At 43.6% G+C, this 25,242-nt stretch overlaps 1 long non-coding RNA gene across 1 annotated transcript in view; it reads left to right on the top strand.

Moving 5' to 3' along the window:
- Positions 1–25,242, top strand: part of LOC138642344 (uncharacterized) — a 114,162-nt gene that overhangs the window by 67,635 nt on the left and 21,285 nt on the right. The gene's annotated exons all lie outside the window — the stretch shown is intronic.

Genomic DNA, 25,242 nt, shown 5'->3' with positions numbered 1-25,242 from the left:
CGTTCAGTTTGGCCATTAGTCTGAGGATGGAAAGCCGAAGAAAAATACAAATCAATGCCCATCTAAGCGCAAAAGGACCGCCAAAACCTCGAAACAAACTGGGAACCTCTGTCCGAGACGATGTTCTCCGGAATGCCACGCAAACGAACCACATGCTGGAATAACAATGGCACCAAATCAGAGGAGGAAGGCAGTTTAGATAAGGGTACCAAATGGACCATCTTAGAGAAGCGATCACAAACCACCCAAATGACCGACATCTTTTGAGAAACAGGGAGATCAGAAATAAAATCCATGGAAATATGCGTCCAGGGCCTCTTCGGAATCGGCAAGGGCAAAAGCAACCCACTGGCACGAGAACAGCAGGGCTTAGCCCGAGCACAAATCCCACAGGACTGTACAAAAGAACGCACATCCCGTGACAAAGAAGGCCACCAAAAAGATCTAGCCACCAAATCTCTGGTACCAAAGATTCCAGGATGACCAGCCAATACTGAACAATGAATCTCCGAGATAACTCTACCAGTCCATCTATCAGGGACAAACAGTTTCTACGTAGGACAATGGTCAGGTCTATCAGCCTGAAACTTTTGCAGCACACGCCGCAAATCAGGGGAAATGGCAGACAAAATTACCCCTTCTTTAAGAATACCCGCCGGCTCCGGGAACACCCGGAGAGTCAGGCACAAAACTCCTTGACAGGGCATCAGCCTTCATATTCTTAGATCCCGGAAGGTATGAAACCACAAAATCAAAATGGGAGAAAAAGAGCGACCATCGAGCCTGTCTAGGATTCAACCGTTTGGCAGACTCGAGATAAGTCAAATTCTTGTGATCCGTCAAGACCACCACGCGATGTTTAGCTCCTTCAAGCCAATGTCGCCACTCCTCGAATGCCCACTTCATGGCCAACAACTCCCGATTGCCCACATCATAATTGCGCTCAGCAGGCGAGAATTTTCTAGAAAAGAAGGCACAGGGTTTCATCACCGAGCCATCAGAACTTCTTTGCGACAAAACAGCCCCTGCTCCAATTTCAGAAGCATCAACCTCCACCTGAAAAGGGAGCGAAACATCTGGCTGGCACAACACAGGGGCAGAAGCAAAACGACGCTTCAACTCCTGAAAAGCCGCTACAGCCGCAGAGGACCAATTGACCACATCAGCACCTTTCTTGGTCAAATCAGTCAACGGTTTAGCAATACTGGAAAAGTTAGCGATGAAGCGACGATAAAAATTAGCAAAGCCCAGGAACTTCTGCAAGCTCTTCACAGATGTCGGCTGAGTCCAATCGTAAATGGCCTGAACTTTAACAGGGTCCATCTCGATAGTAGAAGGGGAAAAAATGAAACCCAAAAATGAAACCTTCTGAACTCCAAAGAGACACTTTGACCCCTTCACAAACAAGGAATTCGCACGAAGGACCTGGAACACCATTCTGACCTGCTTCACATGAGACTCCCAATCATCCGAAAAGACCAAAATGTCATCCAAATATACAATCATAAATCTATCCAGGTACTCTCGGAAGATGTCATGCATAAAGGACTGAAACACAGATGGAGCATTAGAAATCCCAAATGGCATAACCAGGTACTCAAAATGGCCCTCGGGCGTATTAAATGCTGTTTTCCATTCATCACCCTGTTTAATTCGCACAAGATTATACGCCCCTCGAAGATCTATCTTGGTGAACCAACTAGCCCCCTTAATCCGAGCAAATAAATCAGACAGCAGTGGCAAAGGATACTGAAATTTAACTGTGATCTTATTAAGAAGGTGGTAATCAATACAAGGTCTCAAAGAACCATCCTTCTTGGCCACAAAAAAGAACCCTGCTCCCAATGGTGACGACGACGGACGAATATGACCCTTCTCCAAGGATTCCTTTATATAACTCCGCATAGCGGCGTGCTCTGGCACAGATAAATTAAACAGACAGCCCTTAGGAAACTTACTACCAGGAATCAAATTAATAGCACAGTCGCAATCCCTATGAGGAGGTATTGCACCAGATTTGGGCTCTTCAAATACATCCCGGTAATCTGATAAAAACTCAGGGACTTCAGAAGGAGTGGAAGGCTAAATTGACAGCAATGGAACATCACCATGTACCCCCTGACAACCCCAGCTGGACACAGACATAGATTTCCAATCCAATACTGGATTATGGACCTGTAGCCATGGCAACCCCAAAACGACCACATCATGCAGATTATGCAACACCAAAAAGCGAATATCCTCCTGATGTGCAGGAGCCATGCACATGGTCAATTGAGTCCAGTACTGAGGCTTATTCTTGGCCAAAGGCGTAGCATCAATTCCTCTCAATGGAATAGGATACTGCAAGGGCTCCAAGAAAAAACCACAGCGCCTGGCAAACTGTAAGTCCATCAAATTCAGGGCAGCGCCTGAATCCACAAATGCCATTACAGAATAGGACGACAGAGAGCAAATCAGAGTAACGGACAAAAGAAATTTAGACTGTACCGTACCAATGGTGGCAGACCTAGCGAACCGCTTAGTGCGCTTAGGACAATCGGAGATAGCATGAGTGGATTCACCACAGTAAAAACACAGCCCATTCCGACGTCTGTGTTCTTGCCGTTCAGCTCTAGTCAAAGTCCTATCACACTGCATAGGCTCAGGCCGATGCTCAGAGAATACCGCCAGATGGTGAACAGCTTTGCGCTAACGCATGCGCCGATCGATCTGAATGGCCAAGGACATAGACTCATTCAGACCAGCAGGCGTGGGAAATCCCACCATGACATCCTTAAGGGCTTCAGAAAGACCCTTTCTGAAAATTGCCGCCAGGGCACATTCATTCCACTGAGTAAGCACAGACCACTTTCTAAACTTCTGACAGTACACCTCCGCTTCATCTTGACCCTGACACAAAGCCAGCAAGATTTTCTCTGCCTGATCCACTGAATTTGGTTCATCATAAAGCAATCCAAGCGCCAGAAAAAACGCATCTACATCTCGCAATGCAGGATCTCCTGGCGCAAGGGAAAATGCCCAGTCTTGAGGGTAACCACGCAACAAAGAAATAATGATTTTTACTTGTTGAACGGGGTCACCAGAGGAGCGGGGTTTCAAAGCTAGAAACAGTTTACAATTATTTTTGAAATTCAAGAACTTAGATCTATTCCCAGAAAATAAATCAGGAGTAGGAATTCTAGGCTCTAACATAGGATTCTGAACCACAAAATCTTGAATGTTTTGTACCCTTGCAGTGAGATGATCCACACAAGAGGATAGACCCTGAATGTCCATCTCTACACCTGTGTCCTGAACCACCCAAAGGTCTAGGGGAAAAGAAAGACAAAACACAGTGCAAAGAAAAAAAAATGGTCTCAGAAGTCCTCTTATCCCTCTATTGAGATGCATTAATACTTTGGGCCAGCTGTACTGTTATGACCTGGTGGTTAGGAGCACCCGACCTGATAGTTAAACTCATACAGGACTTGCTCTGGGATGTGGGAGCTCTGCTGACCGCAAGCCCTAATCCTATCACACACACTAAAAATAGCCGTGGAGCGCTCCTGACGCTCCCTAGGCGCCTCGTCACAGCCTCAGAGCTAGCTAGCCCTAGAGATAGAAAATAAAGCCTACCTTGCCTCAGAGAAATTCCCCAAAGGAATAGGCAGCCCCCCACATATAATAACTGTGAGAAAAAATGAAAGTCACAAACGCAGAAATGAAATAAGTTTCAGCAAAGAGAGGCCAGACTTACTAAATAGACAGAGGATAGGAAAGGAATCATTGCGGTCAGCACAAAAACCTACAAAAGACCACGCAGAGTGTGCAAAAAAGACCTCCGCACCAACTCACGGTGCGGGGGGGCCACTCTGCATCCCAGAGCTTCCAGCTAGCAAGACAAAATCAGGATAACCAGCTGGACAAAGAAACAATGAGCAAAAATAACAATAAGGAACTTAGCTTCTGCAGGAGAAGACAGGTCACCAGGCAGATCCAGGAGCGAACTGAACCAATGCTAAAACATTGACAGCTGGCATGGAGTAACGATCTGAGTGGAGTTAAATAGAGAAGCCAGCCAAAGGATAAACCACATCACCTGTGTAAGGAACCTCAGAAGCAGCAGCTTCACTCATAGCCACCAGAGGGAGCCCATAGACAGAACTCGCCGAAGTACCATTCACGACCACAGGAGGGAGTTCGACAACAGAATTCACAACACCGGCCCCTGTGTTGGTCGATGGGGAGTTGGAATATGTGGTTCAGAAGATTTTGGATTCTAGTTTTTCGAGGCGGAAGCTTCAGTACCTTGTCAAATGGAAGGGTTATGGCCAGGAGGATAATTCTTGGGTTTCTGCCTCTGATGTCCATGCCGCTGATTTGGTTCGTACCTTTCATCGGGCTCATCCTGATCGGCCTGGGGGCTCTGGTGAGGGTTCGGTGACCCCTTCTCAAGGGGGGGGTACTGTTGTGAATTCAGCTTTTGGGCTCCCTCCGGTGGTTGTAGAGGGTAATGCAGTTGTGACTGGACTGCAGGATTGGACAGGTGTATCTACTAATTGCAAAACTGACTGGGGTATATAGCCTTGCTGGACTCTTTAGTCCCTGCCAGTTGTCCATTGTTTTTGAAGGATTCACTTCCCTGCTGGTCTCTCCAGTTTGCTGTGATTTTCTACAAAGATAAGTCCTGGCTTTACTTTTGCTGTCCACCTGCTGTGGACCTTAAAGTTTTGTGCATATTCATGTTTTTGTCTTGTTCAGCTTTGTCTGTGAAGGATTTTTTGCAGCTGAGCTGTGTCTCTGGAGATGCAGAATACCCCCCATGTGTTTAGTCAGATGTGGTGATTCGTATTTTCTGTGGTGGATATTTTCTAGTGTTTTTATACTAACCGCATAGTACTCTGTTCTTTTCTTTCTTTTTAGCTAGTATGGCCTCCTATGCTAAAATCTGATTTCATTTTTGCGCATGTTATTTCCCTCTCCTCTCACCGTCAATATTTGTGGGGGGCTATCTATCCTTTGGGAATTTTCTCTGAGGCAAGATAGGTTTCCTGTTTCTGTCTTTAGGGGAAGATAGATCTTAGGCTGTGCCGAGGGGTCTAGGGAGTGTCAGGTACCCCCCCACGGCTATTTCTAGTTGCGCTGCTAGGTTCAGGGTTTGCGGTCAGTACAGGGACCACCTTCTCCAGAGTCCGTCTCATGCTGCTCCTAGGCCACCAGATCATAACAGTTAAGTAAAGGCGGCAGCAGAAGAGGGAGCCATAACAGTACCCCCCTCTTAAGACTCCCCCTCTCATGATTGATCAGAAATCTTTTCAAAGTACGTGGAGCATTGATATTCACACGAGGCTCCCAAGATCTCTCCTCAGGACCGAACCCCTTCCAATCGACGAGAAAGAAAGACTTCCCCTTAACTTTCTTCATGGCCAGAATATCTTTTACTTCAAAAATATTGTCATCCCCTATCGGCAAAGGTAAAACTATGGGAGTAGAAGAAAAACTATTAAGGATAACTGGCCTGAGGAGCGAGACATGGAAGGCGTTAGGGACCTAAAGCGTAGCAGGCGACCTCAATTTGTAGGCCACATTGTTCATGCGACTAAGGATCTCAAAGGGACCAATATACTGAGGACCCAGCTTGTATGACGGGATCTTTAAGCGAATATGTTTAGTAGACAGCCACACTTTGTCACCTGGATGGTACGGTGGCATATCCCTCCCCCTTTTATCGGCATGTTTCTTCATACGTGAAGCTGCTAGAACAAGAGCATCCTTAGTCTCACGCCAAACCCGAGAGAAGACGGAGGCACAGGAAGAGGCACACCTGGATTATGACTATAGACACAAAAGAGAATAGTAAAACCAAAAACACTCAGTTTGAAAAAATGTTGCAGTAATCCGCAAGTGCTAGTAAAAGATGTAAAAAACAGGTATTTGGTTGATACGTTTTTTGCAAAAAATGTATACTAAGCTGCTCTACCAATCTTCACGGTATACCCTTATTAGAGCAGTCCTAACTAATGTATGCAATCCCTATCTGATGTATTTAAAAACCTGATCATCTGTATATAACCTGTGTGAACAGGGTTCAGAGAGGAAAAATCCATGTGTGCATACAGGGTAGAACAGCTTTTGTGCAGATAGCCCAAGAGGAGTGGTGGAACTCCCCAGTCTTGTAGACACAAGAGAACAATTATGGAAACAGGAACACATGGGCTACTTGCACAGTGAACAAGTCTGTATGATCATGTTCACACACCACCAAGAAACCTGAAGACACAAAAGAGAATAGTAAAACCAAAAACACTCAGTTTGAAAAAATGTTGCAGTAATCCGCAAGTACTAGTAAAAGATGTAAAAAACAGGGTATTTGGTTGATACGTTTTTTGCAAAAAATGTATACTAAGCTGCTCTACCAATCTTCACGGTATACCCTTATCAGAGCAGTCCTAACTAATGTATGCAATCCCTATCTGATGTATTTAAAAACCTGATCATCTGTATATAACCTGTGTGAACAGGGTTCAGAGAGGAAAAATCCATGTGTGCATACAGGGTAGAACAGCTTTTGTGCAGATAGCCCAAGAGGAGTGGTGGAACTCCCCAGTCTTGTAGACACAAGAGAACAATTATGGAAACAGGAACACATGGGCTACTTGCATACATTAGTTAGGACTGCTCTGATAAGGGTATACCGTGAAGATTGGTAGAGCAGCTTAGTATACATTTTTTGCAAAAAACGTATCAACCAAATACCCTGTTTTTTACATCTTTTACTAGCACTTGCGGATTACTGCAACATTTTTTCAAACTGAGTGTTTTTGGTTTTACTATTCTCTTTTGTGTCTTCAGGTTTCTTGGTGGTGTGTGAACATGATCATACAGACTTGTTCACTGTGCAAGTATCCCATGTGTTCCTGTTTCCATAATTGTTCTCTTGTGTCTACAAGACTGGGGAGTTCCACCACTCCTCTTGGGCTATCTGCACAAAAGCTGTTCTACCCTGTATGCACACATGGATTTTTCCTCTCTGAACCCTGTTCACACAGGTTATATACAGATGATCAGGTTTTTAAATACATCAGATAGGGATTGCATACATTAGTTAGGACTGCTCTGATAAGGGTATACCGTGAAGATTGGTAGAGCAGCTTAGTATACATTTTTTGCAAAAAACGTATCAACCAAATACCCTGTTTTTTACATTTTTTACTAGCACTTGCGGATTACTGCAACATTTTTTCAAACTGAGTGTTTTTGGTTTTACTATTCTCTTTTGTGTCTTAAGGTTTCTTGGTGGTGTGTGAACATGATCATACAGACTTGTTCACTGTGCAAGTAGCCCATGTGTTCCTGTTTCCATAATTGTTCTCTTGTGTCTACAAGACTGGGGAGTTCCACCACTCCTCTTGGGCTATCTGCACAAAAGCTGTTCTACCCTGTATGCACACATGGATTTTTCCTCTCTGAACCCTGTTCACACAGGTTATATACAGATGATCAGGTTTTTAAATACATCAGATAGGGATTGCATACATTAGTTAGGACTGCTCTGATAAGGGTATACCGTGAAGATTGGTAGAGCAGCTTAGTATACATTTTTTGCAAAAAACGTATCAACCAAATACCCTGTTTTTTACATCTTTTACTAGCACTTGCGGATTACTGCAACATTTTTTCAAACTGAGTGTTTTTGGTTTTACTATTCTCTTTTGTGTCTTCAGGTTTCTTGGTGGTGTGTGAACATGATCATACAGACTTGTTCACTGTGCAAGTAGCCCATGTGTTCCTGTTTCCATAATTGTTCTCTTGTGTCTACAAGACTGGGGAGTTCCACCACTCCTCTTGGGCTATCTGCACAAAAGCTGTTCTACCCTGTATGCACACATGGATTTTTCCTCTCTGAACCCTGTTCACACAGGTTATATACAGATGATCAGGTTTTTAAATACATCAGATAGGGATTGCATACATTAGTTAGGACTGCTCTGATAAGGGTATACCGTGAAGATTGGTAGAGCAGCTTAGTATACATTTTTTGCAAAAAACGTATCAACCAAATACCCTGTTTTTTACATCTTTTACTAGCACTTGCGGATTACTGCAACATTTTTTCAAACTGAGTGTTTTTGGTTTTACTATTCTCTTTTGTGTCTTCAGGTTTCTTGGTGGTGTGTGAACATGATCATACAGACTTGTTCACTGTGCAAGTAGCCCATGTGTTCCTGTTTCCATAATTGTTCTCTTGTGTGTGTCTACAAGACTGGGGAGTTCCACCACTCCTCTTGGGCTATCTGCACAAAAGCTGTTCTACCCTGTATGCACACATGGATTTTTCCTCTCTGAACCCTGTTCACACAGGTTATATACAGATGATCAGGTTTTTAAATACATCAGATAGGGATTGCATACATTAGTTAGGACTGCTCTGATAAGGGTATACCATGAAGATTGGTAGAGCAGCTTAGTATACATTTTTTGCAAAAAACGTATCAACCAAATACCCTGTTTTTTACATCTTTTACTAGCACTTGCGGATTACTGCAACATTTTTTCAAACTGAGTGTTTTTGGTTTTACTATTCTCTTTTGTGTCTTCAGGTTTCTTGGTGGTGTGTGAACATGATCATACAGACTTGTTCACTGTGCAAGTAGCCCATGTGTTCCTGTTTCCATAATTGTTCTCTTGTGTCTACAAGACTGGGGAGTTCCACCACTCCTCTTGGGCTATCTGCACAAAAGCTGTTCTACCCTGTATGCACACATGGATTTTTCCTCTCTGAACCCTGTTCACACAGGTTATATACAGATGATCAGGTTTTTAAATACATCAGATAGGGATTGCATACATTAGTTAGGACTGCTCTGATAAGGGTATTCCGTGAAGATTGGTAGAGCAGCTTAGTATACATTTTTTGCAAAAAACGTATCAACCAAATACCCTGTTTTTTACATCTTTTACTAGCACTTGCGGATTACTGCAACATTTTTTCAAACTGAGTGTTTTTGGTTTTACTATTCTCTTTTGTGTCTTCAGGTTTCTTGGTGGTGTGTGAACATGATCATACAGACTTGTTCACTGTGCAAGTAGCCCATGTGTTCCTGTTTCCATAATTGTTCTCTTGTGTCTACAAGACTTGGGAGTTCCACCACTCCTCTTGGGCTATCTGCACAAAAGCTGTTCTACCCTGTATGCACACATGGATTTTTCCTCTCTGAACCCTGTTCACACAGGTTATATAAAGATGATCAGGTTTTTAAATACATCAGATAGGGATTGCATACATTAGTTAGGACTGCTCTGATAAGGGTATACCGTGAAGATTGGTAGAGCAACTTAGTATACATTTTTTGCAAAAAACGTATCAACCAAATACCCTGTTTTTTACATCTTTTACTAGCACTTGCGGATTACTGCAACATTTTTTCAAACTGAGTGTTTTTGGTTTTACTATTCTCTTTTGTGTCTTCAGGTTTCTTGGTGGTGTGTGAACATGATCATACAGACTTGTTCACTGTGCAAGTAGCCCATGTGTTCCTGTTTCCATAATTGTTCTCTTGTGTCTACAAGACTGGGGAGTTCCACCACTCCTCTTGGGCTATCTGCACAAAAGCTGTTCTACCCTGTATGCACACATGGATTTTTCCTCTCTGAACCCTGTTCACACAGGTTATATACAGATGATCAGGTTTTTAAATACATCAGATAGGGATTGCATACATTAGTTAGGACTGCTCTGATAAGGGTATTCCGTGAAGATTGGTAGAGCAGCTTAGTATACATTTTTTGCAAAAAACGTATCAACCAAATACCCTGTTTTTTACATCTTTTACTAGCACTTGCGGATTACTGCAACATTTTTTCAAACTGAGTGTTTTTGGTTTTACTATTCTCTTTTGTGTCTTCAGGTTTCTTGGTGGTGTGTGAACATGATCATACAGACTTGTTCACTGTGCAAGTAGCCCATGTGTTCCTGTTTCCATAATTGTTCTCTTGTGTCTACAAGACTGGGGAGTTCCACCACTCCTCTTGGGCTATCTGCACAAAAGCTGTTCTACCCTGTATGCACACATGGATTTTTCCTCTCTGAACCCTGTTCACACAGGTTATATACAGATGATCAGGTTTTTAAATACATCAGATAGGGATTGCATACATTAGTTAGGACTGCTCTGATAAGGGTATTCCGTGAAGATTGGTAGAGCAGCTTAGTATACATTTTTTGCAAAAAACGTATCAACCAAATACCCTGTTTTTTACATCTTTTACTAGCACTTGCGGATTACTGCAACATTTTTTCAAACTGAGTGTTTTTGGTTTTACTATTCTCTTTTGTGTCTTCAGGTTTCTTGGTGGTGTGTGAACATGATCATACAGACTTGTTCACTGTGCAAGTAGCCCATGTGTTCCTGTTTCCATTATGACTATAGACCACAAGGAAAGGGGACTTGGTAGAAGATTCACTGGAATGGTTGTTATGAGCGAACTCTGCCCAGGGAAGAAGCTCCACCCAGTCATCTTGATGGCATTGGTGAAGTGGAGTAGATAAGATGTTAATACCTGATTAATACGTTCCACTTGCCCGTTGGTCTGTGGATGATAAGAGGAGGAGAAATCCAGAGAGATACCCTGAAGCTTACAGAGAGCTCTCCAAAAACGAGAAGTAAACTGTACCCCTCGATCAGACATGATTCGCTGAGGTAATCCATGTAATCTAAAGATTTGAAGAATGAATATCTTGGCTAATTCTGGAGCCAAAGATAAACCAGGCAGTGGAATGAAATGAGCCATTTTGGAGAATTGATCCACTACCACCAAGATTACGGTGCATCCAGAGGAGCAAGGCAAGTCAGTGATGAAATCCATGGTGATTTGTTGCCAAGGACCTTCCGACACAGGCAAAGGATGCAGAAGTCCAAAAGACAATTTTCTAGGAGTTTTATTCCTTGCGCAGGAAGCCACAAAGTCATACACATCTTGTCGAAGAGACGACCACCAGTAATAGTGGGACAGAAGATTGAGAGTCTTCTTGCTTCCGACGTGTCCAGAAATCTTTGAAGAATGGCCCCAGTGTAGCACCTCAAGTCTCTTGTCTTGCGGGACGAAGGTCTTACCAGGTGGAGCAGGAAGAACATGGGAGCTACCGTGAGGAATTTTGCCGGATCAGTAATATGTGAAGGAGCCTCCTCCACCTCTTTGGATTGTAAGGACTGAGAGAAAGCATCTGCCTTAGTATTCTTGTCACCCGGTCGAAAGTGAAACTTGAAGTCAAAGCGTGAAAAGAACAAAGGCCACCTGGCTGAGTCTTTGTGCAGACTGGAGATAGGCAAGATTCTTGTGATCAGTAAAGATCGTAAAAGGATGGATGGCCCCTTCCAAGAGGTAGTGCCACTCCTCCAAAGCCAATTTTATGGCCAAGAGCTCCCGGTCTCCAATAGTATAATTGCATTCTGCGGAGGAAAAAGACTTTGAAAAGAACCCACAGGGAACTAGACGTCCGGAGGAAGACCTTTGAGAAAGAACTGCTCCAACTACTGTGGAGGAGGCCAGGGCCGGCGTCAGCACCCGGCGTACCCGGGCAAGTGCCGGGGCCCTGGCGAGACAGGGGGGCCCATTCAAGGCCGGCGTTAGGGGCAGGCAGCTGCCAGTGCCTAGGACCACCGCTCCCCCAGGGGCCCTCAGCTAGTGGCACATCACGCAGCTGACTCGGCAGGGGATGGGGAGCAGCCGGGGGCTGTGTAATTATACTCACCTACCTACTCCTGGTGGCTGGCGTGGTCCCTGCAGGTCCCCGCTCTCCAGCTTCTTCCTATACTGTGCGGTCACATGGTACCGCTCATTACAGTAATGAATATGCGGCTCCACCTCCCATAAGGGTGGAGCCGCATATTCATTACTGTAATGAGCGGTAACGATGACAACTAAATTCAGGAAGAAGCAGCAGCACCGGGAAGCAGGGACTGCACAGCGCCAGGAGCAGGTGAGTATAACGGGGAGGGGAGCGCAGCGCTGCGCGATATTCACCTGCTCCTCGTTCTAGCTGCAGCTCCGCCTCCGTCTTCAGCATCTTCTGCAGTGACGCTGAGGTCAGAGAGCGCGGTGACGTGGTTAGTGCGTGCCCTCTGCCTGAGCGTCAGTGCAGAAGCCGCTGAAGAAGATGGAGCGGCGTCTGGAACGAGGACAGGTGAATATTGAAAGTGCCGGGGCCTGAGCGACGGAGAGGTGAGTATGTGATTTTTTTTTTATCGCAGCAACAGCAAATGGGGCAAGTGTCTGAATGGAGCATCTTGTGGGGCAATAACGTTTGTGCAGCACTATATGGGGCAAGTGTCTGTATGGAGCATCTTATGGGGCCATAACGTTTGTGCAGCACTATAATGGGGCAAGTGTCTCTATATACAGTGGGGCAAAAAAGTATTTAGTCAGTCAGCAATAGTGCAAGTTCCACCACTTAAAAAGATGAGACGCATCTGTAATTTACATCATAGGTAGACCTCAACTATGGGAGACAAACTGAGAAAAAAAAATCCAGAAAATCACATTGTCTGTTTTTTTACCAATTTATTTGCATATTATGGTAGAAAATAAGTATTTGGTCAGAAACAAAATTTCATCTCAATACTTTGTAATATATCCTTTGTTGGCAATGACAGAGGTCAAACGTTTTCTGTAAGTCTTCACAAGGTTGCCACACACTGTTGTTGGTATGTTGGCCCATTCCTCCATGCAGATCTCCTCTAGAGCAGTGATGTTTTTGGCTTTTCTCTTGGCAACACGGACTTTCAACTCCCTCCAAAGGTTTTCTATAGGGTTGAGATCTGGAGACTGGCTAGGCCACTCCAGGACCTTGAAATGCTTCTTACGAAGCCTCTCCTTTATTGCCCTGGTGGTGTGCTTTGGATCATTGTCATGTTGAAAGACCCAGCCACGTTTCATCTTCAATGCCCTTGCTGATGGAAGGAGGTTTGCACTCAAAATCTCACGATACATGGCCCCATTCATTCTTTCATGTACCCGGATCAGTCGTCCTGGCCCCTTTGCAGAGAAACAGCCCCAAAGCATGATGTTTCCACCACCATGCTTTACAGTAGGTATGGTGTTTGATGGATGCAACTCAGTATTCTTTTTCCTCCAAACACGACAAGTTGTGTTTCTACCAAACAGTTCCAGTTTGGTTTCATCAGACCATAGGACATTCTCCCAAAACTCCTCTGGATCATCCAAATGCTCTCTAGCAAACTTCAGACGGGCCCGGACATGTACTGGCTTAAGCAGTGGGACACGTCTGGCACTGCAGGATCTGAGTCCATGGTGGCGTAGTGTATTACTTATGGTAGGCCTTGTTACATTGGTCCCAGCTCTCTGCAGTTCATTCACTAGGTCCCCCCGCGTGGTTCTGGGATTTTTGCTCACCGTTCTTGTGATCATTCTGACCCCACGGGGTGGGATTTTGCGTGGAGCCCCAGATCGAGGGAGATTATCAGTGGTCTTGTATGTCTTCCATTTTCTAATCATTGCTCCCACTGTTGATTTCTTCACTCCAAGCTGGTTGGCTATTGCAGATTCAGTCTTCCCAGCCTGGTGCAGGGCTACAATTTTGTTTCTGATGTCCTTTGACAGCTCTTTGGTCTTCACCATAGTGGAGTTTGGAGTCAGACTGTTTGAGGGTGTGCACAGGTGTCTTTTTATACTGATAACAAGTTTAAACAGGTGCCATTACTACAGGTAATGAGTGGAGGAAAGAGGAGACTCTTAAAGAAGAAGTTACAGGTCTGTGAGAGCCAGAAACCTTGATTGTTTGTTTCTGACCAAATACTTATTTTCCACCATAATATGCAAATAAATTGCTAAAAAAACAGACAATGTGATTTTCTGGATTTTTTTTTCTCAGTTTGTCTCCCATAGTTGAGGTCTACCTATGATGTAAATTACAGACGCCTCTCATCTTTTTAAGTGGTGGAACTTGCACTATTGCTGACTGACTAAATACTTTTTTGCCCCACTGTACTACATGGCTGTTCTATATACTACGTGGGCCGTGTTATATACTACGTGGCTGTGTTATATGCTACGTGGGCTGTTATATACTACATGGCTGTCTTATATGCTACGTGGCTGTGCTATATACTACGTGGGCTGTGTTATATACTACATGTGTAACAACTCTGCTGGCATCACGTCATGGCCTCACATCTCACACTATCTTACCCACTGCTCCAGGTCATGATGTGGTTTCTGTTTCATGCCAGCTCCATGTTCTGTGTCTCTGCTCTCTGCATGCCTCATGGCTATGTGTATAGGGGGCCGGCGCCTGAACTCTCTGGTTCTTATAGGAATCAGGTGCTTCTGTCTAATCAGTTCCTGACCAATTATCAAGAGGCCTCCTGTATATAGTGCAGCTCCACCCTGTGGTCTGGGCCTGTGCAATGTGTTAGCTCAGTTTGTTTCTTGCTTCTGAGTTTGCCAGGTCCTGCTCTGAGTTTCTCCCTCACTGGAGGCTTTTCTCTGTGCTATTGCCTTGATCTTGTTGTCCGCCCTCCAGGAGGCAGTATATCCTGGTCCCTGTGTCTTTGTCCCTGTGTCTTTGTCCCTGTGTCTTTGTCCTTGTGTCTTGTTCCTTTGCCTTGTCTGTACTTAGTCTTATCTCTGTCTCCTTGTCTGTGGCTTCCTTCCCTGCTGTGTCTTTCCTTGTGTTCTCAGTCTGCTTACACTCCGCACTCTTGCGGCTCTGCCTGCTCTGTATCTTGGTAGCTTTACCGCTGCTCCGCACTACTGCGGTTCTGCTCCGTTCTACTCTGCTCCGCCCCCGTTGCTGCAGAAACCTCTTTCTGCAGTTCCTCTCTGCAATTCTTGCGGTTCCACTCTGCTTAGCTTCTGCAGTATCTCTTGCTGCAGCTTCTCTCCACATTCTTTGTGGCTCTGCTCAGCTTTTGTTGCTACGCTATCTCTTGCTGCTTTTCCACTCCTATCTGCAGTCTTGCACTCCTCTCCTGTGTGAACAGGTCCCTACCTGTTTCTTCATACCTCATTCCTTTCTACCTGTTCCTTCATATTTCATATCTGTTCCTGCACCTCCAGTGTGAACAGGTCCCTGCCTGTTCCTCCAAACTACATATCTGTACCTGCACCGCCAGTGTGAACAGGCCCCTACCTGTTCCTCCAAACTACATATCTGTACCTGCACCTCCAGTGTGAACAGGCCCCTACCTGTTCCTTCATATACCACATCAACCAATCCTGTGTTCCTGCCAGTCCTGCCGTTCCTGCCCTGCCTTCCAGTCCTGTGTTCTCTGCAGTGCCTCCCAATCCTGTGTTCCTGCCAGTCCTGCCGTTCCTGCCCTGCCTTCCAGTCCTGTGTTCCTGCTGTCCTAGCCAGTCCTGTGTTCTCTGCCGTGTCTCTGCCAGCCTACTCGTTTGAGTTCCAGCCGTGCTCTTCTGCCAGTCCTGCCTAATGCCTGCACCAATCCTGGTGTTCCTGTCTCCCAAGTGGGATCAGCAGCCACAGCCAGACACCACCCTGGAGTAGCACCTGGGTAGCTGCCTGCTGCACAAGCCTGACCTCACCATCAGAGGCTCCAGTGAAAACCCAGGTAGCTGTCATAGTCACGCCCCTTCCAGGGTAGTCTGGTTTGTGGCCCAGTGGGGCCACAAACCCCCGAGCTCACGCCCACCAGTCAGGGCGGGAGCGTGACAACATGGCTGTGTTTATATGCAATTATGAATCGTGGTATGTGTTAAAGAGGGGGGCCCACTGAGACTCTTTCGCCCGGGGCCCTCAAAAACCTGGAGCCGACCCAGGAGGAGGCATCCACCTCCAGAACAAAGGGTTTGCTGGTCACAGGCCGATGCAAAACTGGTGCAGAAGTGAAAGCCCGTTTCAGGGTGATAAAGGCGTCTTCAGCCTCCGGTGGCCAAAAATTAGGTATAACTCCTTTCCGGATAAGAGTGGAGAGCGGTTTAGTCAGAGAAGAGAAATGGGGCACAAATTGTCTATAATAATTTGCAAAGCCCAAGAAACGTTGAATGGCTTTAACCCCGAGTGGACGCAGCCATTTGAGTACAGCTGACAATTTCTCGGGATCCATCTTCAATCCAAAGTCAGAAATAATATAGCCCAAGAACGGCAATGAGGTTTGTTCAAAAAGGCATTTCTCAATTTTAGCGTAGAGACGATTCTCCCGAAGTCTTTGCAGGACCAGACGGACGCTCTTTCTGTGGGAAGCAAGATCGGAAGAAAAAATGAGAATGTCGTCCAAATAGACTATGACGCAAGAAATCAGAAGGTCTCGAAAGACCTCATTGACAAACTCTTGGAAGACTGCCGGAGAATTACAGAGACCAAAGGGCATGACCAAGTACTCATAATGACCATCTCACGTGTTGAAAGCAGTCTTCCATTCATCACCGGCACGTATTCAGACCAAGTTATAGGCCTCCCACAGATCCAGTTTAGTAAAGATTTGATCCCCTCTCAGGCGATCAAAGAGCTCAGGAATAAGCAGAAGAGGATACCTATTCTTGACCGTGAGGTTATTCAGACCCCATCTTTCTAACGAAGAAAAATCTGGCTCCTGCCGGTGAAGATTTCCGGATGAAGCCCTTGGCTAAATTCTCTTTGATGTACTCAGACATAGCCGAGGTTTCGGCTGTTGACAGAGGATAGGTTCTCCCTCTAGGAGGTGTGGATCCAGGCAAAAGCTCGATGGGGCAATCATAAGCCCGATGTGGGGGAAGAGACTCCGCCTCCTTTTTATCAAAGACGTCCGCAAACGAATGATATGCCAGAGGGAGACCGGGTAGACCACTGGATGTTGGAGAGGGAGTGGAAGGAATCACCGACCGGAGACAATGCTAATGACAGGAATGTCCCCAGCGGAAAACCTCCACGGAGCACCAATCAAGGACTGGCTCGTGCGACCTGAGCCAGGGCAGGCCAAGGAGTAAAGCATGAGACAGATTGGGCAAAACATAAAAGGCTATTTTCTCTCAATGGAGGTGATGGGAACAGATAACGGTTTGCCATCCACAGCCGTAATTACTCGCGGATCTTCTAAAGAGACAACTGGTATATGGAATTTGTCCACCTCCTCTTGACGAATGAAATTGCCAGCCGCACCCGAGTCCACATACGCCTCCCAAGATCTACGCTCCCGACCTAGAGAAATCAGAACTGAAAAAGTTAACGGTAGAGAGGAATTAAAGTCTCCTAGGAAGGCCTCTCTTACCTGGACTAGGCGGAGGAGTTTCCCACTCTTTCTGGACATGAACGAAAGAAATGAATAGCTCCCCCACAGTAAAGGCACAACCCCTGCGCAAGTCTATCCCTGCGTCGCTGCTCCAACAACTTTTTTCGATCCACTTGCATAAGCTCTGGGACAGAAATACTGGAAGGAGTGGTCGAAATAGGAACAGATAACCGATAATACCTAGGTGGTCTCCTCTCTCTACCCAACTCTCGAGAGCGTTTCTGAAACCGTAAATCGATTCGGGAGGCGAAAGATATAAGATCCTCCAAGGAGGTAGGGATATCCCAACCAGCGAGCTCATCCTTGATCTTACCCAAAAGTCCCATCCAAAAAGCCCAAACCAGAGCCTCATTATTCCACCCCAATTCAGAAAGTGTGCAAAAGCAGGCGGCGTACTGCCCCACTGAAAGAGTGCCCTGTTGGAGACTGAAAAGGGACTCGGTGATGGAAGCCAAGTGCCCTGCTTCATCGAACACCCTACGGAAGGTATCCAGAAAATGTTGAATATTAGTGACCACCAGATCATCCCGTTCCCATAAGGGATTCACCCAGGCCAAAGCCTCCCCTTCGAGGTGGGACACGATAAAAGCCACTTTGGCTCGATCAGAAGGATATTGCTGGGGAAACAGCTCAAAATGTAAACGGCACTGGTTCAGAAAACCCCAACATAACTTGGGATCTCCAGATTATCTAGACGGTTTACCCAACCGGGGAAGTGGATGAGACACAGAATCACGGGGAGGAACTGAAGCTGCAACTGCCGCAGAGGATTGAAGAGAGAGTAGACGATCGTCGACGGATGCCATGTAACTAAGTAAGTGAGACTGAGTATCTCGCTGCTGTCAGTGAAAAGAGGGAGACACAAAAGCGCAAATAGGGTCTTATCAAACGTTACACAAAGTTGCCCACCAAGAAAACTACTCACCTGGTGAGATTGAAGGAAGGACATATATTAACCCTCCGTCACATACAACTGATCTGACAGGCGCTTCTCTTTTACTTTCATTTCTCCTTCCTCACCAGATTATGAGGAAACCCCCTCCCTCCAGGTAGTCTCCTGTCTCTTGAAGGTCTGTGAAACCTGATATCACAGTTGGATTTCAGAGCTTCAGGGGAGAGGATATAGCTGCACAGATCTCTCAGGCTCATTGTATGTGAATACGTCACATTCAGTAAGGTTGGTATTTTATGTTTTTATTCATCACAATAGTTTATTTAGCTTGTTTTATGAATGTATAGCACAAAATGTGAGGATATTTCATAGAAATAAGGGAGATTTTATAAAAGAAAGTGTGCTGCTCAGGCATATACAGTAGTTCCCTAACATATTCCTTCTCTTGCTTCAGATTATCTGCTGAAATGGAGAGGAAAATGTACAATTTATCCAAACAACTTGATGTTGAGGAAGTAACAAACATGCTGTTAGATGATAGAGACCTCACACTGAATGAGGATTTAGGAAAGTGAGATTGATTCTCAAGATGAGGTGGAAGAATGTGTCCTGGATTCTGAAACAGAGCAAGATGGTGACAGTGGTGAGGATGAAGAAGTTGGATCATATTATATTGGAAAAGATAAAAATACTAAATGGAACAAGAAGCCATTCCAGAAAAAACGTAGGGAACCTTTAAACATTATTACTCACCTTCCTGCAGTAATAGGAACTGCACGTAATGCAAAAACTGCAGTTGAATGCTGGAACAGTATATTTACAGATGACATTCTGGACTCTATTGTCACATATACCAACCAATATATAGACATTATAAAGGACAAGTAACAGAACCATCAAGCCCACAGATGAAATAGAACTGCGTGCTTTTTTTGGATTACTGTACCTTGCAGGAGCTTATAGGGCAAATAGACAAAGTTTGGAGGAACTTTGGGGTAAAGATGGGGATGGAGTTGAAAAATTTAGCCTTGTTATGTCCATAAACAGATTCAAGATTCTAATTCGTTGCCTTCGGTTTGACGACAGAACTACCCGAACCGAACGCAAAACACATGACCGACTTGCTCCAATTTGTGATATATTTCAAAGATTTGTTGTAAACTGTAAACAAAGTTATTACCCTGGAGAGAATCTCACTATTGACGAAATGCTCCCTGGTTTTCGTGGTAGATGTGCCTTTCGTCAATATATTCCATCAAAGCCAAACAAATATGGAATAAAAATGTATGCCCTTGTTGATGCCAGTAAGACCTACACTTACAACCTGGAAGTTTATGCAGGAAAACAACCAGAAGGTCCTTACTGTGTGAGCAACAAACCCATTGATGTTGTAAAAAGACTGGCTGAACCCTTATTTGGATCGGGTCGCAATATTACAGCTGACAATTGGTTTACAAGTTGTGATCTGATTGATTATCTGAAAATTCAGAAGCTGTCATATGTGGGAACTGTAAGAAAAAACAAAAGGGAATTGCCGCCACAGTTTGTAAGTGTGAAAGAGAGACAACAGAACAGCAGTATGTTTGCATAACCCGGAGATAATTACATTTTACAATGCCACCAAAGGGGGTGTGGATACAGCAGATCAGATGTGCTCCACTTTCAACGTCAGCAGAAACATCAAACGCTGGCCAATGGTCATATTTTTTGCTATGTTGAATTTGGGTGGTATAAATTCACAAGTAATTTATCTTGAAAACAAGCTTGAACCACTCTGTAGACGATTGTATCTGAAAAAATTGGCCCATGAACTAGTACTTGGAGAGCTACGCAGAAGCGTGAAAACAATCGGTATCCCCTCTCGCCTTCAAGTTCAGCTCAAAAGGTTCCGCCCAGAAGATGATGGTGAAAAGTCACCATCTGCACCACCTCACAAAAGAAGGAGATGCACCACCTGCCAAACGGAAAGCGGAACCAGAAGGCTTTCAAATTATGAATGTCTCAAATGTCATAAAGCAATTTGCCTGACACATGCAAAAATGGTGTGTAATTCTTGCTATTTGCTCTGCAAGTGTGACTTTTCTGGGGAAACCTCAGCATCTACTTCTGATTGAATATGTTTTTAATAGTACTTAAGGTACCTTAAAATTAAGTTTGTGTTCAAAAATTTTCTTTGTACATTTTTTTGAGAGAGTCGAACTGGGGACTATTTGGCGGGAGTTTTGAAAAGTTTGTATTTCATAGTTATTAGTTTTATGTTAAGTAAATGGTTTTTTTTTGCAACTGATTATGTGTAGTCTCTTTTATTACATCCCTATGAAGGTCACTGATCACTTTTAGAGCACTGAAATTGCAAACATTAGATATTATAGGTATTTTTCCAGCAGGCGCCTGACAGGCACATTGTATGTGAACTCGTTAGTCCGAATATTGTATGTGACGGAGGGTTAATGGTGGCTGCTGCAGATCCACAGGTCAGTGCAGGACCTGATTGAAGCACACACTTAGATAGGAGAAAAAAGGATCATCCCCGCGCTGCCGCAAAAAGAATTTCAAAAATTGTAGAGGTTTTCAACGTGGTTTATTCTACGCGTTTCAGGGTTCAGGTGACCCCTTCATCAGGACATACCACAAATATTGTACAAGAGTCATAGGTATACAGGGTTTAAGTACATGTCAGCATTTGGAAGCGACGCCCAATGGATCAGATAACATCCAGTGTCAGAGTTCAGGCTCATCAGGAAATTCACATAACAAGATTAACAATCATCAGAGAAATACAAATTGATATTTTAAACATTTAGCCTTATTTTTGTTTATAGGATAACAAAAATTGAAAAGAGAGAGAAGAAAAAAAAAAAAAAAGAGAAGCACGGACTCACAGAGTGGAACCGAACTCACATCGGAAAAAATAAAACACTCAGAGGTGAAGGCATTTACTTTGAGCTACTGAGCTGGAGGATAGAGTCTTGGAGAGCACAGGTTGCCAGTGTTGAACTATAGTCAAAATACTTTTTTATTAATAAATATTAAAATAATTTTTTATGTTAAAAGTGGAAATGTGTTTGTCAAATTATTTGGGAGTATGTCATACCACAAAAAGAAATAATTAAGAAACGGGGAGTTAAAATGCTGGAGCATGCACCAAATGAGGATCACTTCACTAGAAGTGAGAGAAAATGGGCACATCTGATTAATTCATGGAGAGTCCAGAGGACAAATGCTCCCCCAGTAATATGGAACAAAGCTGACGGGTTCGAGTGCCAGCTAGAGCACAAAAAAAATGGGGTTCGGCTTCCAGAAAGGCACAGAATAATGGGTCTGCCTGGTGGATTATGCAAATTTTTGTGCACTTTGGGAAGGTGGTAGAAGAATGGAATACTGGGGTTTTTTATGCACAGAAAGTTTTTTTCTTTATTATTAAAAATACTAGAAACCACCCCTTCAGTAATGAGATCGTTGTATGCCTGGATTGAATGAAAATAAATCTCATATGAACTTTTTATATAATAACTTGTATCAGAAAGAATTCTTAATGCCTCATTGACATAGTCACATCTATTTTGGATTACTATGCCCCCTCCTTCCCAAAGTGCACAAAAATTTGCATAATCCACCAGGCAGACCCATTATTGCTGGCATTAATTCACTAACATCTAATTTGGCACACTATGTAGACAGAATCATGTTACCCCATGTTTTTAATCTTAAGAGTCATCTTCGGGATTCCACGCATTTATTATGGCTTCTTAATGAAATACCATGGAAACCTTGTTATATTTTTGTTACCATGGATGTAACATCACTTTACTCTAACATTCCATATAATATCGGTTTGATTTGTTTCGATCATTTTCTAAAATTTGACAATAGATTGTCTGAGGCACAGAAGCACTTTATTCTGAAAGGTATTGATTTTATATTGAATAATAATTTTTTTACTTTTGAAAATGTATTTTACCATCAGATCAAAGGCACCGCAATGGGCTCGAAAGTAGCACCGACGTATGCAAATTTATTTATGGGGGTCTTTGAAGAGATTTTTATTCTAAATGTTATTTGGGGCAAAAACATCATTTTTTTATAAGAGATTTATAGATGATCTATTTTTTATTTGGGATAATTCTGACAACAATATCGAGGATTTTATTCAGCAAATAAATGTTAACAATTGGGGTCTTTGCTTTACAGCTTTTTTTAACAATCTTTCTATATATTTTTTAGATGTCACCTTATTTATTGTAAATAATAAAGTATGTAGTAAAACATTTTTTTAAAAAGTCGATACTAATGGGTACATTCATTTTAGCAGTGGGCATTACAAGAAATTACTCAAAAACATCCCTAATAACCAGTTTCACCGGATTAGAAAAAACTGTACCACTGCTGATGATTTTAACCCCTTTACCCCCAAGGGTGGTTTGCACGTTAATGACCGGGCCAATTTTTACAATTCTGACCACTGTCCCTTTATGAGGTTATAACTCTGGAACGCTTCAATGGATCCTGGTGATTCTGACATTGTTTTCTCGTGACATATTGTACTTCATGACAATGGTAAAAATTCTTTGATAGTACCTGCGTTTATTTGTGAAAAAAACGGAAATTTGGCGAAAATTATGAAAATTTCGCAATTTACCAACTTTGAATTTTTATGCAATTAAATCACAGAGATATGTCACACAAAATACTTAATAAGTAACATTTCCCACATGTCTACTTTACATCAGCACAATTTTGGAACCAAAATTTTTTTTTGTTAGGGAGTTATAAGGGTTAAAAGTTGACCAGCAATTTCTCATTTCTACAACACCATTTTATTTTAGGGACCACATCTCATTTGAAGTCATTTTGAGGGGTCTATATGATAGAAAATACCCAAGTGTGACACCATTCTAAAAACTACACCCCTCAAGGTGCTCAAAACCATATTCAAGAAGTTTATTAACCCTTCTGGTGCTTCACAGGAATTTTTTGAATGTTTAAATAAAAATGAACATTTAACTTTTTTTCACAAAAAATTTAATTCAGCTCCAATTTGTTTTATTTTACCAAGGGTAACAGGAGAAAATGGACCCCAAACATTGTTGTACAATTTGTCCTGAGTATGCCAATACCCCACATGTGGGGGTAAACCACTGTTTGGGCGCATGGCAGAGCTCGGAAGCGAAGGAGTGCCATTTGACTTTTCAATGCAAAATTGACTGGAATTGAGATGGGACGCCATGTTTCGTTTGGAGAGCCCCTGATGTGGCTAAACATTGAAACCCCCCACAAGTGACACCATTTTGGAAAGTAGACCCCCTAAGGAACATATCTAGAGGTGTGGTGAGCACTTTCACCCACCAAGTGCTTCACAGAAGTTTATAATGTAGAACCGTAAAAATAAAAAATCATATTTTTTCACAAAAATTATCTTTTCGTCCCCAATTTTTTATTTTCCCAAGGGTAAGAGAAGAAATTGGACCCCAAAAGTTGTTGTACAATTTGTCCTGAGTACGCTGATAGCCCATATGTGGGGGTAAACCACTGTTTGGGCGGATGGGAGAACTCGGAAAGGAAGGAGCGCCGTTTGACTTTTCAATGCAAAATTGACAGGAATTGAGATAGAACGCCATGTTGCGTTTGAAGAGCCACTGATGTGCCTAAACATTGAAACCCCCCACAAATGACACCATTTTGGAAAGTAGACCCCCTAAGGAACTTATCTAGAGGTGTGGTGAGCACTTTGACCCACCAAGTGCTTCACAGAAGTTTATAATGCAGAGCCGTAAAAATAAAACAAAATTTTTTTCCCACAAAAATAATTTTTTTAGCCCCCAGTTTTGTATTTTCCTGAGGGTAACAGGAGAAATTGGACCCCAAAAGTTGTTGTACTATTTGTCCTGAGTACGCTGATACCCCATATGTTGGGGTAAATCCCTGTTTGGGCCTAATTTGTCCTGAGTGCGATGATACACCATATGTGGGGGGAACCACTGTTTGGGCACATGGGAGGGCTCAGAAGGGAAGGAGTGCCATTTGAATGCAGACTTAGATGGAATGGTCTGCAGGTGTCACATTGCGTTTGCAGAGCCCCTAATGTACCTAAACAGTAGAAACCCCCCACAAGTGACACCATTTTGGAAAGTAGACCCCCTTAGGAACTTATCTAGATGTGTGCTGAGCGCTTTGACCCACCAAGGGCTTCACAGAAGTTTATAATGGAGAGCCGTAAAAATAAAACAAAAATTTTTTCCCACAAAAATTATTTTTAGCCCCCAGTTTTGTATTTTCCCGAGGGTAACAGGAGAAATTCGACCCCACAATTTGTTGTCCAATTTGTCCGGAGTGGGCTGATACCCCATATGTGGGGGGGAACCACTGTTTGGGCGCATGGGAGGGCTCGGAAGGGAAGGAGCTCCATTTGGAATGAGGACTTAGATGGAATGGTCTGCAGGTGTCACATTGCATTTGCAGAGCCCCTAATGTACCTAAACAGTAGAAACCTCCCACAAGTGACACCATTTTGGAAACTAGACCCCCTAAGGAACTCATCTAGATGTGTTGTAATAGCTTTGAACCCCCAAGTGTTTCACTACAGTTTGTAACGCAGAGCCGTGAAAATTAAAAAAAAAAATCTTTCCCCCCAAAATTATTTTTTAGCCCCCAGTTTTGTATTTTCCCGAGGGTAAGAGGAGAAATTCGACCCCAAAAGTTGTTGTCCAATTTGTCCTGAGTACGCTGATACCCCGTATGTTGGGGGAAACCACCGTTTGAGCGCATGGCAGAGCTCGGAAGGGAAGGAGCGCCATTTGGAATGCAGACTTAGATGGAATGGTCTGCAGACGTCACATTGCGTTTGCAGAACCCCTAATGTACCTAAACAGTAGAAACCCCCCACAAGTGACCCCATATTGAAAACTAGACCCCCCAGGGAACTAATCTAGATGTGTTGTGAGAACTTTGAACCCCCAAGTGTTTCACTACAGTTTATAACGCAGAGCCGTGAAAATAAAAAATCTTTTTTTTTCCCACAAAAAATATGTTTTAGCCCCGAGTTTTGTATTTTCCCAAGGGTAACAGGAGAAATTGGACCCCAAAAGTTGTTGTACTATTTGTCCTGAGTACGCTGATACCCCA

The sequence above is a fragment of the Ranitomeya imitator genome, chromosome 6, assembly GCF_032444005.1.
Source record: "Ranitomeya imitator isolate aRanImi1 chromosome 6, aRanImi1.pri, whole genome shotgun sequence".
NCBI lineage: Eukaryota > Metazoa > Chordata > Amphibia > Anura > Dendrobatidae > Ranitomeya > Ranitomeya imitator.
This window is presented reverse-complemented; position numbering and strand designations above follow the sequence as displayed.